We start from the raw sequence: 24,288 nt of genomic DNA on the forward strand, positions 1-24,288 counted from the left end.
TGGAACTCGAGATTTGGCCGCCTCACCCTTTTTCTTTGTGGGAACATGTTTATCTTGAACCTCTGGAATCTCCCCTTTGAATGCCTCCCACTGCTCTGAGACTGAATTACCTTCAAACAGCTGTTTCCTCAGTTGAACAGCCTGGGGTACAACTTTCACTCCTCAGTTTAGTAATATCGGCCTTGCCCCATTGAGAACTCTAACTGCTGATATATCTCTTGTCCTGTCCCATGATTAAGTTAAAACTACTGAATTATGATCACTCCCACCAAAATGCTCCCCCACTGTCACTCCTCCACATGCCTATCTTCATTTCCTAAAACAATGTCTAAAACCGCACCCTCTCTTGTTGGACTTGTTACATCCTGGTCAAAAACGTTCTCCTGAATGCACCTCAAGATTTCTGCTCCCTCAATTCTTTTCATACTAAAATTATCGCAGTTAATATTGGGGTAATGAAAATCCCCTACTATTCCTGTCCGATTGTTCTTGCACTTCTCAGAGTCTTGCCTACATATCCGATCTTCTATCTCCCTCTAACTATTTGGCTGTCGGGATCACATTCCCAACAGTGTGATTGTCCCTTTCTGGTTCCTTAGCTCAATCCATATGGTCTCACTTGATGAACCTTCCAATATATCATAATATATATATATATATAATATAATACATCCTTCCAATATATCATCCCTCCTCACAGCTGCAATAGATTCCTTGACCGAAATTGCCACTTCCCCTCCGTTCTTATCCCCCTCCCTATCGTGTCTGAAAACCCTGTAACCAGGAACGTTGAGCTGCCATTCCTGTCCCTCCTTAAGCCATGTTTCTGTAATAGCTATGATATCATACTGCGACCTGTCTATCTGTGCCCTCAGCTCATCTACTTTATTTGCTATACTCCTTGCATTGAAATAGATACCATTGAGCACTGCCAACCTCTTTTAAAAAAGAATTCTAACCCTCTTTTCCTCTGTCTCCTGGACTCATCCATTAATTTTCTGCCTTCTATTTTCGTTTCAGGTTTTGTCCCTACTGATTCTACCCTCAGGTCCCCATCCCCCTGCAAAACTAGTTTATACCCTCCCCGACGGCACGAGCAAAACGTTCTGCAAGTAACTCAGTCCCGGCTCCGATCAGGTGCAACCAGTCCGGCCTGTACAGGTCCCATCTAATCCAAAGCTGGTCCCAATGTCCCAGGAATCTGAAGCTCTCCCTCCTGCACCATCTTCCCAGCCACACATTCATCTGTCTTCGTTTTATATTTCTATACTCAGTTGTGCATGGCACTGGGAGTAATCCAGAAGTTAACACTTTGAGGTCCTGCTGGCCTATTTCTTCCCTAGCTCCATAAATTCTGACTGCAGGACGACATTCCTCTTTCTACCTTTGTCGCTGGTTCCGATGTGGACCATGACAGCTGGCTGTTCCCCTTCTCCTTCAAGATGCTCTGCAGTCGCTCAGTGACATCCTTGTCCCTGGAACCAGACAAGCATTACACCATCCTCGATTCACGTCTGTGGCCACATAAACGCCTGCCTGTTCCCCTGACTATTGAACACTAAGGCTCTTCCAGTCATCCCTCGACCCCGCTCTGCAGCTCAGCCACCCGTGTTGACACGGACTTGGCTCTGGCTGCACTCCCCAGGTGAAGCATCACTTTCCTCAGTAGTCTGAACTGAATACCTGTTGGAGAGTGAGATGCACTCAAGGGTTTGCAGCACTACCTGCCTGATTCTTTTGGACTGTCTGGGGATCACCCATTCCCTCTCTCCCTGCATAATTTTCAGCTGTTGGGTGACCACATCAAAAACATGCTAAAGCTGAATAAACTGGTGTATTAGAAGGAAGAATGTGCAGCGTTGATGGAAGAAGACAGGGAATGGGATTAGGTGAATTGCTCATTCGGAGAGGCGATGCAGACACGTCGGACTGAATAGTTCCTTTTGTGCTGTAATAACGCAGTGATGGGGCATCTCAGATGGGTGTAATGGTGGAGAATGGGGGATCCGTGTTGGGAAAGGGAAGTTGACCTATGGGAACCGGAATCTTAGCAGGGACTCTCCGACAGCCTGTCAGGGTCGAAGGCATCCAGGAAGTATCCTCCCTGCCTCCTCCTCCTCCTGAGGTAGCCTGCGGATTCCTGGTACCAATGCCTGTGTCCTCATGATGGTGATGATATGAAGGGTGCATCAGAACACCATGAACTTGGACACCTGCTCCAGTGTGTACTGGAGGGCTCCCCCCGAGCGGTTCAGACATCAGAAGCATTGCTTCATCACACCGATGGCCTGTTCCACCATGTTCCTGGTGACTCCATTGCTCACGTTATACACATGTTAATTGTGTGAGGTTGGTTGGTGGTGGGATGTGGTTTGGGGGTGTAGAGACACGAGCTGTGTCTAGAGGGGTTTCCTTTGTCTCCGAGGAGTCGCATTCTGGTTCTGCATGGAGACCCGCAGTGTTGGGACTGGCTGACTGCTGAATGAAGGTATGGTGGCTGCTGCTAGGATAGAGGACATTCACCAACATGATTTACTGGGCATGCTCAGACACCAACTGTACATTAATGGAGTGAGAGTTCTTTCAGTTCCTGTACCTCTCCCCGTTGACATGGGGGCCCGTCAGAGCCACGGACACCATCAGGAATCCCGCTATCCTGACAAATCCACGGGATCTCTCATCGTGCTTCTGCCTGCTGAGGGAGAAAATGATGACAAAGAGGGCCACCCTCACCTCCCAGAATTATAAATGGACCATACACAGGCCTAGTAACTACTGGTCAGTTAGTTTAAAATCAGTTGTGAGGAAGGTTTTAGAAACAATAATCAGGGAAAAAGGACGACACACACTTGGAGAGGTTTGAGTTAATTAAGGATTGTCAGCACGGATTTCTAAAAGGCAGATTATGCTTGACTAAGCGAATTGAATTTATTTCGATGATCAGAGATGGTTGATGAAGGGAATGTGGTGGATGTTGTCTACATGGATTTTATGAAAGTATTTGATGGAGAACCAAACAAAAGTTTGGTTAACAAAATTGAAGCTCATGGAATAGCATCCAATTGGATCAAAAATTGTGCAAAGGAGAGCAAAAAGAGAAATGTGTTAAATGGTTGTTTTTCAGACTGGAAGATGGTAGACAGTTATTTTCCCCAAGGGTCAGTGTTAGGACCACAGTTTTTCTTTTGCTTTATATATAAGTGACATGGTTCTTGGAATACAAAGTAGAATTTCACAGTTTTCTGATGATACCAATCTTGGAGGAGTGGTAAACAGTGAGGACGTTACAAACTGCCTGCAACAGGATATAGATAGGCTAGCAGAATGGACAGAGAAGTGGCAGGTGGAATTTAATACAGAGGAGCGTGAGCTGATGCATTTTGTCAGAAGGAATAGGAAGGCAATATAGACTTAATGACACAGTTCTAAAGATTGTGCAGGAACAGAGGGACTTGTGGCTCTAAATGCATTGATCTGTGAAGGTGGCAGGACATATTCGGAGAATGTTTGGCAAAACATATCAGATCTTGGGCTTCATCATTAGAGGCAAAGATACAAAAGCAGGGAAGTTATGCTGAAACTTTATAAAGATTTGGTTAGACCCCAACTTGAGAACTGTGTCCAGTTCTGGTCACCACACTTGGAAGGAAGTGAAGGTCCCTGAGAGGGTGCAGAGGAGATTTACCAGAATGGTTCCAGGGATGGGGGTTTAGTTACAAAGTGAGTTTGGAGAAGATGGAGTTGTTCTCCCTGGAGTAAAGGAGTTTGAGAGAGATTTGATAGAGGTGTACAAGATTATGATAGGCTAAGATAAGATAGACAAGGAAAAACTGTACCCATGAACTGATGAAACACGGACCAGGGGACACAGATGGAAGCTTTTGGGTAAGAGATGTAGGGGAATATGAGGAAGAACTTTTTTACACAGTGGATGTTAATGAGCTGGAACTCACTGCCCATGAGGGTTGTGGAAGCCGAGACAATCAATGATTTCAAAAGGAAACTGAATGAAATTAACTTACAGGTATATGAGGAATGAGCTGGGAGTGGCACTGACTGGATTACTCCAGCGAGAGATGGCCTCCTTTTGTGTTGTGCATGACTCTACGACTCCATTGATTTCTATGAGTCTATGCTGTATGTGTCTACTGCTCCTGCCTGGAAAGATCCAGATATATAGACTTTCAATGAAACTGACAGCTCCGTCTTCACCCTGGAGTGAGTCTACAGGTCGTGTTACAGGAGGTGACACAACTCTGCGACCACCTCCTTATTGAATCAGAGTCACCTCACACACTGCTCTTGGGTTAATTGTAGGTAGGAAAAGAGCTCTTGGAAAACCCGGGGTGGGTAGGGAAGAGTCCCTCCTCCATCTTTACAGAGCTTCCGCTCTCTGCAGTCTCTGCTCCATTTGTGGGTCATGTTACAGATACAGAGACACTGTAACTACAGTCCCCATACCTCTGACAGAGTTGAGTCACCAAATCCTCTGTCCTCCCTGAATGTCTGCAGCAGCTCACAACACAACCTCTAGAAACCCATCCACAACACCTGCACTGACTTTACAACAGCAGAAGTAAGTCAAAAGCCCCTCACCTGTAGGTCGGATGCCTGGTCCTTTTAAATAACACTAGAGGGGATTCATTGTGATGCTAAATGTATATTCAGCTGACAGTGACTAACACAAGCAGTCAGTGGTCATGCCGAGACCTGATTACAAAGACGTACGCAAAGCTGTCTGGTTGGGACATTGAAGTCACATTCAAAACTATCCTCACATGAGTATCACAAACATAGTATGACACGCTGGAGCCCTGTCCAGCATGGGGCACTGTGCTGACCACTCGAGAGCCCTGTCCAGCATGAGGCACAGGGCTGGCCATACTAGAGCCCTGTCCAGCATGGGGCATTGTGCTGACCACTCGAGAGCCCTGTTCAGCATGGGGCACTGTGCTGACCATACCAGAGCCCTGTCCAGCATGAGGCACAGGGCTGACCATACTAGAGCCCTGTCCAGCATGGGGCACTGTGCTGACCATACTAGAGCCCTGTCCAGCATGGGGCATTGTGCTGACCATACTAGAGCCCTGTCCAGCATGAGGCACTGTGCTGACCATACTAGAGCCCTGTCCAGCATGGGGAACTGTGCTGACCATACTAGAGCCCTGTCCAGCATGAGGCACTGGGCTGACCACACTAGAGCCCTGTCCAGCATGGGGCATTGTGCTGACCACTCTAGAGCCCTGTCCAGCATGGGGCACTGTGCTGACCACTCTAGAGCCCTGTCCAGCATGGGGCATTGTGCTGACCACTCTAGAGCCCTGTCCAGCATGGGGCTCTGTGCTGATAATACAAGAGCCCTGTCCAGCATGAGGCACTGTGCTGACCATACTAGAGCCCTGTCCAGCATGAGGCATTGTGCTGACCATACTAGAGCCCTGTCCAGCATGAGGCATTGTGCTGACCATACTAGAGCCCTGTCCAGCATGGGGCATTGTGCTGACCATACTAGAGCCCTATCCAGCATGAGGCACTGTGCTGACCATACTAGATCCCTGTCCAGCATGAGGCATTGTGCTGACCATACTGAAGCCCTGTCCAGCATGGGGCATTGTGCTGACCATACTAGAGCTCTGTCCAGCATGGGGCTCTGTGCTGATAATACTAGAGCCCTGTCCAGCATGACGCACTGGGCTGACCGCACTCGAGCCCTGTCCAGCATGGGGCATTGTGCTGACCACTCTAGAGCCCTGTCCAGTATGGGGCTCTGTGCTGATAATACTAGAGCCCTGTCCAGCATGAGGCACAGTGCTGACCATACTAGAGCCCTGTCCAGCATGGGGCACTGTGCTGACCATACTAAAGCCCTGTCCAGCATGGGGCATTGTGCTGACCACACTAGAGCCCTGTCCAGCATGGGGCACTGTGCGGACCACACTAGAGCTCTGTCCAGCATGGGGCATTGTGCTGATAATACTCGAGCCCTGTCCAGCATGGGGCACTGGGCTGACCACACTAGAGCCCTGTCCAGCATGGGGCATTGTGCTGACCACAATAGAGCCCTTTCCAGCATGGGGCACTGTGCTGACCACACTAGAGCCCTGTCCAGCATGGGGCACTGTGCTGACCATACTAGAGCCCTGTCCAGCATGGGGCATTGTGCTGACCACAATAGAGCCCTTTCCAGCATGGGGCACTGTGCTGACCACACTAGAGCCCTGTCCAGCATGGGGCACTGGGCTGACCACACTAGAGCCCTGTCCAGCATGGGGCATTGTGCTGACCACAATAGAGCCCTTTCCAGCATGGGGCACTGTGCTGACCACACTAGAGCCCTGTCCAGCATGGGGCACTGTGCTGACCATACTAGAGCCCTGTCCAGCATGGGGCATTGTGCTGACCATACTAGAGCCCTGTCCAGCATGGGGCATTGTGCTGACCATACTAGAGCCCTGTCCAGCATGGGGCACTGTGCTGATAATACTAGAGCCCTGTCCAGCATGGGGCACTGTGCTGACCACACTAGAGCTCTGTCCAGCATGGGGCATTGTGCTGATAATACTCGAGCCCTGTCCAGCTTGGGGCACAGGGCTGACCACACTAGAGCCCTGTCCAGAATGGGGCATTGTGCTGACCACAATAGAGCCCTTTCCAGCATGGGGCACTGTGCTGACCACACTAGAGCCCTGTCCAGCATGGGGCACTGTGCTGACCATACTAGAGCCCTGTCCAGCATGGGGCATTGTGCTGACCATACTAGAGCCCTGTCCAGCATGGGGCACTGTGCTGATAATACTAGAGCCCTGTCCAGCATGGGGCACTGTGCTGACCATACTAGAGCCCTGTCCAGCATGGGGCACTGTGCTGATAATACTAGAGCCCTCTCCAGCATGAGGCACTGTGCTGATAATACTAGAGCCCTGTCCAGCATGGGGCACTGTGCTGATAATACTAGAGCCCTGTCCAGCATGGGGCATTGTGCTGACCATACTAGAGCTCTGTCCAGCATGGGGCACTGTGCTGATAATACTAGAGCCCTGTCCAGCATGGGGCATTGTGCTGATAATACTAGAGCCCTGTCCAGCATGGGGCATTGTGCTGACCATACTAGAGCCCTGTCCAGCATGGGGCACTGTGCTGATAATACTAGAGCCCTGTCCAGCTTGGGGCATTGTGCTGACCATACTAGAGCCCTGTACAGCATGGGGCATTGTGCTGACCATACTAGAGCCCTGACCAGCATGGGGCATTGTGCTGGTAATACTAGAGCCCTGTCCAGCTTGGGGCATTGTGCTGACCATTCTAGAGCCCTGTACAGCATGGGGCACTGTGCTGACCATACTAGAGCCCTGTCCAGCATGGGGCACTGTGCTGATAATACTAGAGCCCTGTCCAGCATGGGGCACTGTGCTGACCATACTAGAGCCCTGTCCAGCATGGGGCACTGTGCTGATAATACTAGAGCCCTGTCCAGCATGAGGCACTGTGCTGATAATACTAGAGCCCTGTCCAGCATGGGGCACTGTGCTGATAATACTAGAGCCCTGTCCAGCATGGGGCATTGTGCTGACCATACTAGAGCTCTGTCCAGCATGGGGCACTGTGCTGATAATACTAGAGCCCTGTCCAGCATGGGGCATTGTGCTGACCATACTAGAGCCCTGTCCAGCATGGGGCATTGTGCTGATAATACTAGAGCCCTGTCCAGCATGGGGCATTGTGCTGACCATACTAGAGCCCTGTCCAGCATGGGGCACTGTGCTGATAATACTAGAGCCCTGTCCAGCTTGGGGCATTGTGCTGACCATACTAGAGCCCTGTACAGCATGGGGCATTGTGCTGACCATACTAGAGCCCTGTCCAGCATGGGGCATTGAGCTGATAATACTAGAGCCCTGTCCAGCATGGGGCATTGTGCTGACCACACTAGAGTCCTGTCCAGCATGGGGCATTGTGCTGACCACACTAGAGTCCTGTCCAGCATGGGGCATTGTGCTGGTAATACTAGAGCCCTGTCCAGCATGGGGCACTGTGCTGACCACACTAGAGCCCTGTCCAGCATGGGGCATTGTGCTGATAATACTAGAGCTCTGTCCAGCATGGGGCACTGTGCTGACCACACTAGAGCCCTGTCCAGCATGGGGCATTGTGCTGGTAATACTAGAGCCCTGTCCAGCATGGGGCATTGTGCTGATAATACTAGAGCTCTGTCCAGCATGGGGCACTGTGCTGATAATACTAGAGCCCTGTCCAGCATGGGGCATTGAGCTGACCACACTAGAGTCCTGTCCAGCATGGGGCATTGTGCTGGTAATACTAGAGCCCTGTCCAGCATGGGGCATTGTGCTGACCATACTAGAGCCCTGTCCAGCATGGGGCATTGTGCTGACCATACTAGAGCCCTGTCCAGCATGGGGCATTGTGCTGACCATACTAGAGCCTTGTCCAGCATGGGGCATTGTGCTGACCATACAAGAGCCCTGTCCAGCATGGGGCATTGTGCTGACCACACTAGAGACCTGTCCAGCATGGGGCATTGTGCTGACCATACTCGGGCCCTGTCCAGCATGGGGCATTGTGCTGACCACACTAGAGCCCTGTCCAGCATGGGGCATTGTGCTGACCATACTGGAGCCCTGTCCAGCATGGGGCATTGTGCTGACCATACTAGAGCTCTGTCCAGCATGGGGCATTGTGCTGACCATACTAGAGCTCTGTCCAGCATGGGGCATTGTGCTGACCATACTAAAGCCCTGTCCAGCATGGGGCATTGTGCTGACCATACTAGAGCCCTGTCCAGCATGGGGCATTGTGCTGACCATACTAGAGCTCTGTCCAGCATGGGGCATTTTGCTGACCATACTAGAGCTCTGTCCAGCATGGGGCACTGTGCTGACCATACTGGAGCCCTGTCCAGCATGGGGCATTGTGCTGACCATACTAGAGCTCTGTCCAGCATGGGGCACTGTGCTGACCATACTAGAGCCCTGTCCAGCATGGGGCACTGTGCTGACCATACAAGAGCCCTGTCCAGCATGGGGCACTGTGCTGACCATACTAGAGCCCTGTCCAGCATGGGGCATTGTGCTGACCATACTAGAGCTCTGTCCAGCATGGGGCACTGTGCTGACCATACTAGAGCCCTGGCCTGCATGGGGCATTGTGCTGACCGTACTAGAGCTCTGTCCAGCATGGGGCACTGTGCTGACCATACTAGAGCCCTGTCCAGCATGCGGCATTGTGCTGACCATACTAGAGCTCTGTCCAGCATGGGGCATTGTGCTGACCATACTAGAGCCCTGTCCAGCATGGGGCACTGGGCTGACCACACTAGAGCCCTGTCCAGAATGGGGCATTGTGCTGACCACAATAGAGCCCTTTCCAGCATGGGGCACTGTGCTGACCACACTAGAGCTCTGTCCAGCATGGGGCACTGTGCTGACCATACTAGAGCCCTGGCCTGCATGGGGCATTGTGCTGACCGTACTAGAGCTCTGTCCAGCATGGGGCACTGTGCTGACCATACTAGAGCCCTGTCCAGCATGGGGCATTGTGCTGACCATACTAGAGCTCTGTCCAGCATGGGGCATTGTGCTGACCATACTAGAGCCCTGTCCAGCATGAGGCATTGTGCTGACCATACTGGAGCTCTGTCCAGCATGGGGCACTGTGCTGACCATACTAGTGCCCTGTCCAGCATGGGGCATTGTGCTGACCATACTAGAGCTCTGTCCAGCATGGGGCACTGTGCTGACCATACTAGAGCCCTGTCCAGCATGAGGCATTGTGCTGACCATACTGGAGCTCTGTCCAGCATGGGGCACTGTGCTGACCATACTAGAGCCCTGTCCAGCATGGGGCATTGTGCTGACCACACTAGAGCTCTGTCCAGCATGGGGCACTGTGCTGACCATACTAGAGCCCTGGCCTGCATGGGGCATTGTGCTGACCGTACTAGAGCTCTGTCCAGCATGGGGCACTGTGCTGACCATACTAGAGCCCTGTCCAGCATGGGGCATTGTGCTGACCATACTAGAGCTCTGTCCAGCATGGGGCATTGTGCTGACCATACTAGAGCCCTGTCCAGCATGAGGCATTGTGCTGACCATACTAGAGCCCTGTCCAGCATGAGGCATTGTGCTGACCATACTAGAGCCCTGTCCAGCATGGGGCATTGTGCTGACCATACTAGAGCCCTATCCAGCATGAGGCACTGTGCTGACCATACTAGATCCCTGTCCAGCATGAGGCATTGTGCTGACCATACTGAAGCCCTGTCCAGCATGGGGCATTGTGCTGACCATACTAGAGCCCTGTCCAGCATGGGGCTCTGTGCTGATAATACTAGAGCCCTGTCCAGCATGACGCACTGGGCTGACCGCACTCGAGCCCTGTCCAGCATGGGGCATTGTGCTGACCACTCTAGAGCCCTGTCCAGTATGGGGCTCTGTGCTGATAATACTAGAGCCCTGTCCAGCATGAGGCACAGTGCTGATCATACTAGAGCCCTGTCCAGCATGGGGCACTGTGCTGACCATACTAAAGCCCTGTCCAGCATGGGGCACTGTGCGGACCACACTAGAGCTCTGTCCAGCATGGGGCATTGTGCTGATAATACTCGAGCCCTGTCCAGCATGGGGCACTGGGCTGACCACACTAGAGCCCTGTCCTGCATGGGGCATTGTGCTGACCACAATAGAGCCCTTTCCAGCATGGGGCACTGTGCTGACCACACTAGAGCCCTGTCCAGCATGGGGCACTGTGCTGACCATACTAGAGCCCTTTCCAGCATGGGGCATTGTGCTGACCACACTAGAGTCCTGTCCAGCATGGGGCATTGTGCTGGTAATACTAGAGCCCTGTCCAGCATGGGGCACTGTGCTGATAATACTAGAGCTCTGTCCAGCATGGGGCACTGTGCTGACCACACTAGAGCCCTGTCCAGCATGGGGCATTGTGCTGACCACTCTAGAGTCCTGTCCAGCATGGGGCATTGTGCTGGTAATACTAGAGCCCTGTCCAGCATGGGGCACTGTGCTGACCACACTAGAGCCCTGTCCAGCATGGGGCATTGTGCTGATAATACTAGAGCTCTGTCCAGCATGGGGCACTGTGCTGACCACACTAGAGCCCTGTCCAGCATGGGGCATTGTGCTGGTAATACTAGAGCCCTGTCCAGCATGGGGCATTGTGCTGATAATACTAGAGCTCTGTCCAGCATGGGGCACTGTGCTGATAATACTAGAGCCCTGTCCAGCATGGGGCATTGAGCTGACCACACTAGAGTCCTGTCCAGCATGGGGCATTGTGCTGGTAATACTAGAGCCCTGTCCAGCATGGGGCATTGTGCTGACCATACTAGAGCCCTGTACAGCATGGGGCATTGTGCTGACCATACTAGAGCCCTGTCCAGCATGGGGCATTGTGCTGACCATACTAGAGCCTTGTCCAGCATGGGGCATTGTGCTGACCATACAAGAGCCCTGTGCAGCATGGGGCATTGTGCTGACCATACTAGAGACCTGTCCAGCATGGGGCATTGTGCTGACCATACTCGGGCCCTGTCCAGCATGGGGCATTGTGCTGACCATACTGGAGCATTGTCCAGCATGGGGCATTGTGCTGACCATACAAGAGCCCTGTGCAGCATGGGGCATTGTGCTGACCACACTAGAGCCCTGTCCAGCATGGGGCATTGTGGTGTCCATACTGGAGCCCTGTCCAGCATGGGGCATTGTGCTGACCATACTAGAGCTCTGTCCAGCATGGGGCATTGTGCTGACCATACTGGAGCTCTGTCCAGCATGGGGCATTGTGCTGACCATACTAAAGCCCTGTCCAGCATGGGGCATTGTGCTGACCATACTAGAGCCCTGTCCAGCATGGGGCATTGTGCTGACCATACTAGAGCTCTGTCCAGCATGGGGCATTTTGCTGACCATACTAGAGCTCTGTCCAGCATGGGGCACTGTGCTGACCATACTGGAGCCCTGTCCAGCATGGGGCATTGTGCTGACCATACTAGAGCTCTGTCCAGCATGGGGCACTGTGCTGACCATACTAGAGCCCTGTCCAGCATGGGGCACTGTGCTGACCATACAAGAGCCCTGTCCAGCATGGGGCACTGTGCTGACCATACTAGAGCCCTGTCCAGCATGGGGCATTGTGCTGACCATACTAGAGCTCTGTCCAGCATGGGGCACTGTGCTGACCATACTAGAGCTCTGTCCAGCATGGGGCATTGTGCTGACCATACTAGAGCCCTGTCCAGCATGAGGCATTGTGCTGACCATACTAGAGCCCTGTCCAGCATGAGGCATTGTGCTGACCATACTAGAGCCCTGTCCAGCATGAGGCATTGTGCTGACCATACTAGAGCCCTGTCCAGCATGGGGCATTGTGCTGACCATACTAGAGCCCTATCCAGCATGAGGCACTGTGCTGACCATACTAGATCCCTGTCCAGCATGAGGCATTGTGCTGACCATACTGAAGCCCTGTCCAGCATGGGGCATTGTGCTGACCATACTAGAGCCCTGTCCAGCATGGGGCTCTGTGCTGATAATACTAGAGCCCTGTCCAGCATGACGCACTGGGCTGACCGCACTCGAGCCCTGTCCAGCATGGGGCATTGTGCTGACCACTCTAGAGCCCTGTCCAGTATGGGGCTCTGTGCTGATAATACTAGAGCCCTGTCCAGCATGAGGCACAGTGCTGACCATACTAGAGCCCTGTCCAGCATGGGGCACTGTGCTGACCATACTAAAGCCCTGTCCAGCATGGGGCATTGTGCTGACCACACTAGAGCCCTGTCCAGCATGGGGCACTGTGCGGACCACACTAGAGCTCTGTCCAGCATGGGGCATTGTGCTGATAATACTCGAGCCCTGTCCAGCTTGGGGCACTGGGCTGACCACACTAGAGCCCTGTCCAGCATGGGGCATTGTGCTGACCACAATAGAGCCCTTTCCAGCATGGGGCACTGTGCTGACCACACTAGAGCTCTGTCCAGCATGGGGCACTGTGCTGACCATACTAGAGCCCTGTCCAGTATGGGGCATTGTGCTGACCATACTAGAGCCCTGTCCAGCATGGGGCATTGTGCTGACCATACTAGAGCCCTGTCCAGCATGCGGCACTGTGCTGATAATACTAGAGCCCTGTCCAGCATGGGGCACTGTGCTGACCACACTAGAGCTCTGTCCAGCATGGGGCATTGTGCTGATAATACTCGAGCCCTGTCCAGCATGGGGCACTGGGCTGACCACACTAGAGCCCTGCCCAGAATGGGGCATTGTGCTGACCACAATAGAGCCCTTTCCAGCATGGGGCACTGTGCTGACCACACTAGAGCCCTGTCCAGCATGGGGCACTGTGCTGACCATACTAGAGCCCTGTCCAGCATGGGGCATTGTGCTGACCATACTAGAGCCCTGTCCAGCATGGGGCACTGTGCTGATAATACTAGAGCCCTGTCCAGCATGGGGCACTGTGCTGACCATACTAGAGCCCTGTCCAGCATGGGGCACTGTGCTGACCATACTAGAGCTCTGTCCAGCATGGGGCACTGTGCTGATAATACTAGAGCCCTGTCCAGCATGGGGCACTGTGCTGATAATACTAGAGCCCTGTCCAGCATGGGGCATTGTGCTGACCATACTAGAGCCCTGTCCAGCATGGGGCACTGTGCTGATAATACTAGAGCCCTGTCCAGCATGGGGCATTGTGCTGACCATACTAGAGCCCTGTCCAGCATGGGGCATTGTGCTGACCATACTAGAGCCCTGTACAGCATGGGGCATTGTGCTGACCATACTAGAGCCCTGTCCAGCATGGGGCATTGAGCTGATAATACTAGAGCCCTGTCCAGCATGGGGCATTGTGCTGGTAATACTAGAGTCCTGTCCAGCATGGGGCACTGTGCTGACCACACTAGAGCCCTGTCCAGCATGGGGCATTGTGCTGATAATACTAGAGCTCTGTCCAGCATGGGGCACTGTGCTGACCACACTAGAGCCCTGTCCAGCATGGGGCAATGTGCTGGTAATACTAGAGCCCTGTCCAGCATGGGGCATTGTGCTGATAATACTAGAGCTCTGTCCAGCATGGGGCACTGTGCTGATAATACTAGAGCCCTGTCCAGCATGGGGCATTGAGCTGACCACACTAGAGTCCTGTCCAGCGTGGGGCATTGTGCTGGTAATACTAGAGCCCTGTCCAGCATGGGGCATTGTGCTGACCATACTAGAGCCCTGTCCAGCATGGGGCATTGTGCTGACCATACTAGAGCCCTGTCCAGCATGGGGCATTGTGCTGACCATACTAGAGCCTTGCCCAGCATGGGGCATTGTGCTGACCATACAAGAGCCCTGTCCAGCATGGGGCATTGTGCTGACCATACTAGAGACCTGTCCAGCATGGGGCATTGTGCTGACCATACTCGGGCCCTGTCCAGCATGGGGCATTGTGCTGACCACACTAGAGCCCTGTCCAGCATGGGGCATTGTGGTGACCATACTGGAGCCCTGTCCAGCATGGGGCATTGTGCTGACCATACTAGAGCTCTGTCCAGCATGGGGCATTGTGCTGACCATACTAGAGCTCTGTCCAGCATGGGGCATTGTGCTGACCATACTAAAGCCCTGTCCAGCATGGGGCATTGTGCTGACCATACTAGAGCTCTGTCCAGCATGGGGCATTTTGCTGACCATACTAGAGCTCTGTCCAGCATGGGGCACTGTGCTGACCATACTGGAGCCCTGTCCAGCATGGGGCATTGTGCTGACCATACTAGAGCTCTGTCCAGCATGGGGCACTGTGCTGACCATACTAGAGCCCTGTCCAGCATGGGGCACTGTGCTGACCATACAAGAGCCCTGTCCAGCATGGGGCACTGTGCTGACCATACTAGAGCCCTGTCCAGCATGGGGCATTGTGCTGACCATACTAGAGCTCTGTCCAGCATGGGGCACTGTGCTGACCATACTAGAGCCCTGGCCTGCATGGGGCATTGTGCTGACCGTACTAGAGCTCTGTCCAGCATGGGGCACTGTGCTGACCATACTAGAGCTCTGTCCAGCATGGGGCATTGTGCTGACCAAAGTAGAGCCCTGTCCAGCATGGGGCATTGTGCTGACCATACTAGAGCCCTGACCAGCATGGGGCATTGCGCTGACCATACTAGAGCCCTGTCCAGCATGGGGCATTGTGCTGACCATACTAGAGCTCTGTCCAGCATGGGGCACTGTGCTGACCATGCTAGAGCTCTGTCCAGCATGGGGCATTGTGCTGACCAAAGTAGAGCCCTGTCCAGCATGGGGCATTGTGCTGACCATACTAGAGCTCTGTCCAGCATGAGGCACTGTGCTGACCTCACTAGAGCCCTGTCCAGCATGGGGCATTGTGCTGACCATACTAGAGCTCTGTCCAGCATGGGGCATTGTGCTGACCACATTAGAGCCCTGTCCAGCATGGGGCACTGTGCTGACCATACTAGATTTCTGTCCAGCATGGGGCACTGTGCTGACCACACTAGAGCCCTGTCCAGCATGGGGCATTGTGCTGACCATACTAGAGCCCTGTCCAGCATGGGGCACTGTGCTGACCACACTAGAGTCCTGTCCAGCATGGGGCATTGTGCTGACCATACTAGAGCCCTGTCCAGCATGGGGCACTGTGCTGACCACACTAGAGCCCTGTCCAGCATGGGGCATTGTGCTGACCATACTAGAGTTCTGTCCAGCATGGGGCACTGTGCTGACCACACTAGAGCCCTGTCCAGCATGGGGCATTGTGCTGACCCTACTAGAGCCCTGTCCAGCATGGGGCATTGTGCTGACCATACTAGAGCCCTGTCCAGCATGGGGCACTGTGCTGACCACACTAGAGCCCTGTCCAGCATGGGGCATTGTGCTGACCATACTCGACCTCTGTCCAGCATGGGGCATTGTGCTGACCATACTAGAGCCCTGTCCAGCATGGGGCATTGTGCTGACCATATTAGAGTTCTGTCCAGCATGGGGCATTGTGCTGATAATACTAGAGCTCTGTCCAGCATGGGGCACTTTGCTGACCATACTAGAGCTCTATCCAGCATAGGGCATTGTGCTGACCATACTAGAGCATTGTCCAGCATGGGCATTGTGCTGACCATACTCGAGCCCTGTCCAGCATGGGACATTGTGCTTACCATATTAGAGCATTGTCCAGCATGGGGCATTGTGCTGACCATACTAGAGCCCTGTCCAGCATGGGGCATTGTGCTGACCATACTAGAGCCCTGTCCAGCATGGGGCATTGTGCTGACCATACTAGAGCCCTGTCCAGCATGGGGCACTGTGCTGACCATTTTGGAGCTCTGTCCGGCATGAGGCACTGTGCTGACCATACTAGAGCATTGTCCACCTTTGGGCACTGTGCTGACCACACAAGTGTACTGCCCACCATGGGACACTGTGCTGACCACACTAGAAGTGGCCGGCTGTGTGGTTCGCATCATTTTATGGGTCCCATCTTCTGCGCCCTGAGCAACAGTGGGTCTGTAGAGTTGAAAATCGTGGCTAGGAACAGATACAGAGAGAAAGAAATTCACTTTAAAAAGAGAATTGAGAAAAGATTGAAGGCATATTATTTGCAGAAATATGGGAAATGCACAAGAGAATGGGACTAATGGAGTGGTGAGGCCATGGAGGGATTCAGACTCAAGAATGAGAATATTAAAATTAAGGTGCTGCCAGACCGGGAGCCAATGTAGATCAGTGAGCACAGGGGTGATGGGTGATCGGGATTTGGTGTGAGTTAAGATACAGGCATCAGAGTTCTGGATGGGCTGTGGTTTATGGAGGTTTATAACTGGGAGGGTGACCAGGAGAGATTCGGAATAGTCAAGTGTGGATTTAACAAAGGCACATATGAGGGTTTATGCAGCAGATGGGCTGAGGCAGAAGTGGAGACGAGTGATATTACTCAGGTGGTAGTAGACAAGGTTGGTGATGGAGAGAATTTGGAGATGAACTCAAGTAAGGTAAAAATAGAACACAGAGGTTGTAAACTGTCTGGTTCAGCCTCAGGATCGGGTATGTGGTTCACAGGTAGGGGATGGAGTTTGAGATGGAGACCAATGGACCAATGACACTGTCTTCTCTCTTCCCACAATTTACGTTCCAGAACAGTATTTCAGTAAACAGGGTTTACAGATCTCCTAGCTGGAAATAGAGACAGTATCAGCAGCAAAGAGGAGAGAGTAAATTACAAGAACTGAAATACCGTTCGCAGTGGTTTACACAGCTGATTTCTGGAGATAGAGATTCAGCAGAAATAACAACAGCAGCAAGGAGGGCAGAGGAAATTACAGGAGCAGTAATGCAGTTAAACATGGTTAATCAAGGTAATTACTGGAGATATTCACCGGGATTAACAACAGCAGCAAGGAGGGTAGAGTAAATTACAGGAATATAATACAGTTAAACATGGTTTAAGGAATAAATACCTGGAAACAGATACTAACCAGGGACACCAACAAGACCGAGGATGGGATAATAAATGTATTGAGCAATCCGAAGTGCGAGGTAGATGCGAAAGTTTAATGAGAACCGATCATAATGTGTAGAAAGATCGTGAAGATCCGAGGATAAACTCTTGCTCATTGTTGTAACATTCCAATCTATTGTTCTCAGATTCTGACCCATTGTTCTCAGATTCTGACCCATTGTTCTCAGACTCTGACACATTGTTCTCAGATTCTGACCCATTGTTCTCAGACTCTGACACATTGTTCTCAGATTCTGACCCTTTGTTCTCAGATTCTGATCTATCTTCTCCCTGTCTCTGGAGCCGCTGATCCCTGTGAGTGCCGGGCGTGATGCTCCCGCTGACAGTATGGGATAACACATCGAAAGGAGTCCCATATTAATAGAAGAGGGAAACCCTCCTGTGACACAATCAGGGTCCATGGAGACTGACATTAATTACAGTCACTGAACAAACAGTTTCAGTTAACACCATTCTATCCAACACCTTTTTGTACCACAATAAACTGGAACTCTTACCCAGTCTGAATGGATGTTTTGGGGTTTCTGAGGGAAGGAATAGTGGAAATAGCAGAGGCACTGGCCAGAATCTTCCAATCCTCCTTGGATATGGGTGTGATGACAGAGGATTGGAGGATTGTAAATCTTACATCCTGTTTAAAAAAGGAGATATGCGATAAATGCTGTAATTACTGACCAGTCAGACTAGTGTCACGACTGGGGACATTTGTAGACGTGACAACCCAAGAGAAAAATACTTGTTGCTTGGAAAAACATTGGATAGTAAATGGTTAGCAACCTGGATATGCTAAAGACTATTGATGTCTGGCAAACAACAACAACAACAACAATTTATATTTAGATATTGCCTTTAATGTTATAAAAAATCCCAAGGTGCTTCACAGGAGCATCATGAAGCAAAGTGCGAACTGAGATACAACAGGAGATATTAAGTCAAAGGACCAACAGCTTAGCCAAAGAGGAAGGTTTCAAGGAATGTCTTAAAGGAGGAAAGTGAGATGGAGAGGTGCAGAGGTGGAGATGTGTAGGGAGGATACTGCAGCTTGGGCCCCGGCAGCTGAAGGCACGGTCGCCAGTGGTGCAGTGATTAAAATAACGGATGTAAAAGAGACCAGAATTAGAGGAGCACAGATGTCTCGATGGGTTCTGGAGCTGGAGGAGATTACAGAGATAGGGAGGGGCGAGGCCATTGAGAGATATGACAACAAGGATGAGAATTTTAAAATCAAGATATTGCTTGATTGGGAGCCAATGTCGGTCAGTGTCATATAAACGGGACTTGGTGTGAGCTAAGACATGGGCAGCAGAGTTTTGGATGACCTCAAGTTTACAGAGAGTAGATATGGGAGATCAGCCAGGAGTGAGTTGGAACAGTCACATCGAGAGGTGACGAAGTTATAAATGAGGTTTCAGCAGCAGATGGGCTGAGACAGGGGTGAAGTCAGGCGATGTTACTGAGGTGGCAATAGGCGGTTGTAATTCTACCCTGAAAATGAGGTTAAAGCTCATTTTGTGGTGAAATGTGACACCAAGGCTGTAAACATATTGTCTCAATCTCAGACTGTCACCAGGAAGAGGGATGGGATCAATAGCAAGGGAACAGAGTTGGAGTGGGGAGTTAAAACAATGGCTTCAGTCTTCCCAATATTTAATTGGAGGAAATTTCTGCTCATCCAGTACTGGATGTCGGATAAGCAATCTGATAATTTAACAACAGTGGAGGAGTGGAGAGAGGTGGTGCTGAGGTAAACTTGATGGAGTTCTTTGATAAAACAATGGAGATGGTTGATGAGGGTGGTGTGATTGAAGTTATATATATGGACTTTCAAAAGGTGTTCGATCAAGTGACATTCAATAGACAGGTTAGGAAAACTGAACACTATGAATTAAAGGGACAGTGACAGTGTGGATATAACATTGGCTAAGGAACAGTAAACAGAGAGAAGTGGTGAAAGGTTGTTGTTCAGACTCGATGGGAGTATACAGTGGTGTTCCCCTGGGCTCAATATTAGGACCACTGCCCTTTTTGCTCTTGGAAACCCAGGGTGGGTAGGGCAGAGGCCATTCCTCCTCTTTCTTTCCAGAGCTTTCCCTCTCTCTGCAGCTTCTGCTCCATTTGTTGATCATGTTACAGACGCAGAGACACTGTAACTACAGTCCCCATTCATCGTACAGAGTTGTGTCACCAAGTCCTCTCTCCTCCCTGAATGTCTGCAGCAGCTCATAACACAACCTCCAGAAAACCATCCACAGCACCTCCACTAACTTTGTAATAACAGAAGTAAGTCAAAAGCCCCTCACCTGCAAGTTGGACGCCTGGTCCTTTTAAATAACACTAGAGGGGGATCCTCGTGCTGCTGAATGTATGTTCAGCTGAGAGTGACTAACACAGGTGGTCAGTATACATGCAAGGACCAAGTATCAAAGACGTACATCAAAGTTGCTGAAATGGCTGATCGACTTCATATTCAGACCTCTCCTCACACTACAGACACACACATGTTACACCGACACGAGCACCCCGGCCAGCCTGGGTGTCCTGTACAATGTGCTGGATGTGACCGGCAGTGCAGCTCACACCATTTTATGGATCCAAGCTTCCACAGCATGAGTGGAGCAGGAGAGATGAAATGTGTGGTCAGGAAGACCACACTGCGGCTGTCTGGATACAAAATTGTCTGGCCCATAGAAGACAGAGGGTGTTAGTAGATGGAAAGTATTCAGCATGGAGCTCGGTGACCAGTGGTGTTCTGCAGGGATCTGTTCTGGGACCTCTGCTCTTTGTGATTTTTATAAATGACTTGGATGAGGAAGTGGAAGGCTGGGTTAGCAAGTTTGCCGATGACACGAAGGTTGCTAGAGTTGTGGATAGTGTGGAAGGCTGTTGTAGGTTGCAACGGGACATTGACAGGATGCAGAGCTGGGTTGAGAAGTGGCAGATGGAGTTCAACCTGGAAAAGTGTGAAGTGATTCATTTTGGTAGGTCGAATTTGAATGCAGAATACAGGCTTAAAGACAGGGTTTTTGGTAGTGTGGAGGAACAGAGGGATCTTGGGGTCCATGTCCAGAGATCGCTCAAAGTTGCCACCCAAGTTGAAAGGGTTGTTAAGAAGGCGTATGGTGTGTTGGCTTTCATTAACAGGGGGATTGAGTTTAAGAGCCGCGAGGTTATGCTGCAGCTCTATAAGGCCCTGGTTCGACCACACTTGGAATATTGTGTTCAGTTCTGGTCGCCTCATTATAGGAAGGGTATGGATGCTTTAGAGAGGGTGCAGAGGAGATTTACCAGGATGCTGCCTGGACTGGAGGGCATGTCTTATGAAGAAAGATTGAGGGAGCTAGGGCTTTTCTCATTGGAGCGAAGAAGGATGAGAGGTGACTTGATAGAGGGGTACAAGGTGATGAGAGGCATAGATAGAGTGGATAGTCAGAGACTTTTTCCCAGGGTGGAAAGGGCTATCACTAGTGGGCATAATTTTAAGGTGACTGGAGGAAGGTTTCAGGGAGATGTCAGAGGTAGGTTCTTTACACTGAGAGTGGTGGGTGCGTGGAATGCGCTGCCAGTGGTGGTAGTAGAAGCAGATACATTAGGGAAATTTAAGCAACTCTTGGATAGGTACATGGATGATAGGAGAATGAAGGGTAGGTAGTTAGTTTGATCTTAGAGTAGGTTAAAGGTTCGGCACAACATCGTGGGCCGAAGGGCCTGTACTGTGCTGTACTGTTCTATGCTCTATGTTCTATGTTATATGAAGAGTGACAGAAGGAAAGAAAGTCACTTTTAAGCGGGAATTGGAAAAAAGATTTTTAAGAGGAACAAGTTTCAGGAACATTGGAAATGAACAGGGGATTGGGATAATCAGAGGGGTGAGGACATGGAGGGATTTGATCACATGAGTGAGAATATTAAAATTGAGGTGTTACTGGACCAAGAGCCAATGTAGGTCAGTCAGCACAGGGATGTTGGGTGAACAGAATTTGGTGCAAATTAGAAGATGGCAGCAGAGTTTTGGATGACCACAGGTTACAGAGAGTAGGATGTGGGAGACCAGCCAGGAGTGTGTTAGAATAGTCAAGTCTCGAGATAAAAAAGGCATGGATGAGGTTTTTAGTAGCAGATGAATTGAGCTCTCTCTCTCTCTCGTTCTTTCTCTCTCTGTCGGCCTCATTTGCTCTGTCCCACACTCAGAATCTTATAAGTTTCAATCAAGTCGCCTCTTACTCTTCTAAACTCCAGCTGACATAAGCCTAGCCTGTGCAGCCTTTCCTCATTAGACAACACCCCCATTCCAGGCATTAGTCTAGTAAACCATCTCTGAACTGCTTCGAATGCATTTCCACCTGTCCTTCAATGAGGAGACCAATACTGTACACAGTATTCCAGAAGTGGTCTCCCTATATAACTGAAACATAACCTCCCTACATTTGTATTCAATTCCTCCTGCAACAGCCGATAACATTCTATTAGTTTTCCTAACTACTTTCAATGCCTACATATTAACCTTTTACAATTCATACACAAGGACTCTCAGTTCCCCCTGGATGGAAGAGCTCTGAAATCTCTCACCATTGTGATTATATGCTTAATTTTTATTCTTCCTGCCAAAATGGACAATTTCATATTTTCCCACATTATACTCCATTTACCAGATCTTTGCCCAATCACTCAATCTATCTACCCCTTTGTGGTTCACTTGTGTCCACGTCACAACATACTGTCTGACCGACGTTTCTGTCATCAGCAAATTTAGCAAACATACCTTTGGCCCCTTCATCCAAGTGATTTATATAAATTGTAAAGAGCCAAGGCACCCGCACTGATCCCTGTGACACACCACTCGTTACATCTTGCCAAACAGAAAATGATCCATTTAAGCCTACTCTCTGTTTCCTGTTAGTTAGCCAATCTTCTATCCAAGCCAATAGGTTGCCCCCTACACCATGAGCTTTTATATTCCGCAATGAACTTTGATGTGGCACATTATGAAATCCCTTCTAGAAATCTAAGTATAGTACATCCACCAGTTCCCCTTTATCCACAGCACCTGTTACTTCTTCAAAGAACTTCAATAAATTGGTTAAACATGGTTTCCGTTTCACAAAAGCATGTTGACTCTGCCTGATCACCTTGAATTATTCTGTGTGTCCTGCTATAACGTCTTTACTAATAGCTTCTTACATTTGATCCATAGCCAGAAAGCCTTTCTCACCTGCCACAGGCCGTATGTCCACTATGTTTATTCTGATTTTGTGCTGGATTTGAACTGTTACTCCTCAATAAACTGCTTGTGACCCTTCGACCTCCTTTTGGTTAATCTGTGACCCTGGATCAGATCTTATATTGGTGTAGGAGAGGGAACACAGCTCATGTCAAAGTCCTGCCTCCCTTTTATATGATCCTGCATAATGGACAGAGACTACTGGGCAGTAATGTGCTCAAAGGTTATCAGCAGTAATTGATTATCCCTATATTTGTATATTGTAGAACATTAAAACATACCCCTACTCTGGTGTCCAGTGTAACCTCAATATTCATGATTAAAATATCAGAGGAGTGGGAACCAGACAGCTCTGATCACCCTGAGGTACAGGCGATTCTCGAGTCCGTGTCGAGTGTATCCACAACCCATAAAGATAACTGTGCAAACATGAGCAGACCCGAAGAAATTAACTTACCATTGCATGATCCATGAAGCAGTATTCTTACCGAGCTGAGATTATATCATACATTCCAGACACTATCATGTCATTGTTATACCAGGGTGTAGTTCACGAAGCCATGTTCCCTTCTAACTGCCCGATTTGACAGGTTGGAAAGCCGGATGGCAGCTGGTGACTGACTATTGACCACCACAAACTCAATTCAGTCAACCCTGCGTGAACCCGGTTGTCTGATAGACACCCACCCTACTCTCCCGGATTCTCAGTGGCAGGGCTGTCTTCTCCACCCTGGATATCTCTAATGTTTATTGGAGTATCCCAGTAAAACTAGAGAAACAAATTAAATTCACATTCACTTCTGAGGACCAGAGATACCCCTGGACATGTCTGTCACAAGGGGTTCCACAATAACCCCACTATTTTCAACAAACGTGTAGCCGGGTCCCTTCTGAGCTTTTCACAGTCTTCCTGCTCGCTGCAATATGTCGATGATCTTCTCATCACCGTGTCCACACATTTAACCCTTTTACAGGAACTACTGCAGTGACTTTGGGAGCTGGACTAAAAGACCATCCACGTAAGGCCCAGCTGGTGCAAGACCGTGTCACCTTTCTACGTGCCCAGATCAGATCATCCTGCATCAGCCCACACCAGCGTCAGGCCGAGACCATCCAGTATCTACCCCTGTTCACCTCAAAGTCCTGCCCTGTGTCCTATCCTCAGGCTGGTGGGGTATCAGTGGACCCTCATCCAGTATCTACCCCTGTCCACCTCAAAGACTGCCCGGTGTCATATGCTCAGGCTGGTGGGGTATCAGTGGACCCTCATCCAGTGTGTACCCATGTCCAGCTCAAAGACTGCCCTGTGTCCTATCCTCAGGCTGGTGGGGTATCAGTGGACCCTCATCCAGTATCTACCCCTGTCCACCTCAAAGACTGCCCTGTGTCCTATCCTCAGACTGGTGGGGTATCAGTGGACCCTCATCCAGTGTCTACCCCTGTCCACCTCAAAGACTGCTCTGTGTCCTATCCTCAGGCTGGTGGGTTATCAGTGGACCCTCATCCAGTATCTACCCCTG

Source organism: Heterodontus francisci, unplaced genomic scaffold (assembly GCF_036365525.1).
Source record: "Heterodontus francisci isolate sHetFra1 unplaced genomic scaffold, sHetFra1.hap1 HAP1_SCAFFOLD_158, whole genome shotgun sequence".
NCBI lineage: Eukaryota > Metazoa > Chordata > Chondrichthyes > Heterodontiformes > Heterodontidae > Heterodontus > Heterodontus francisci.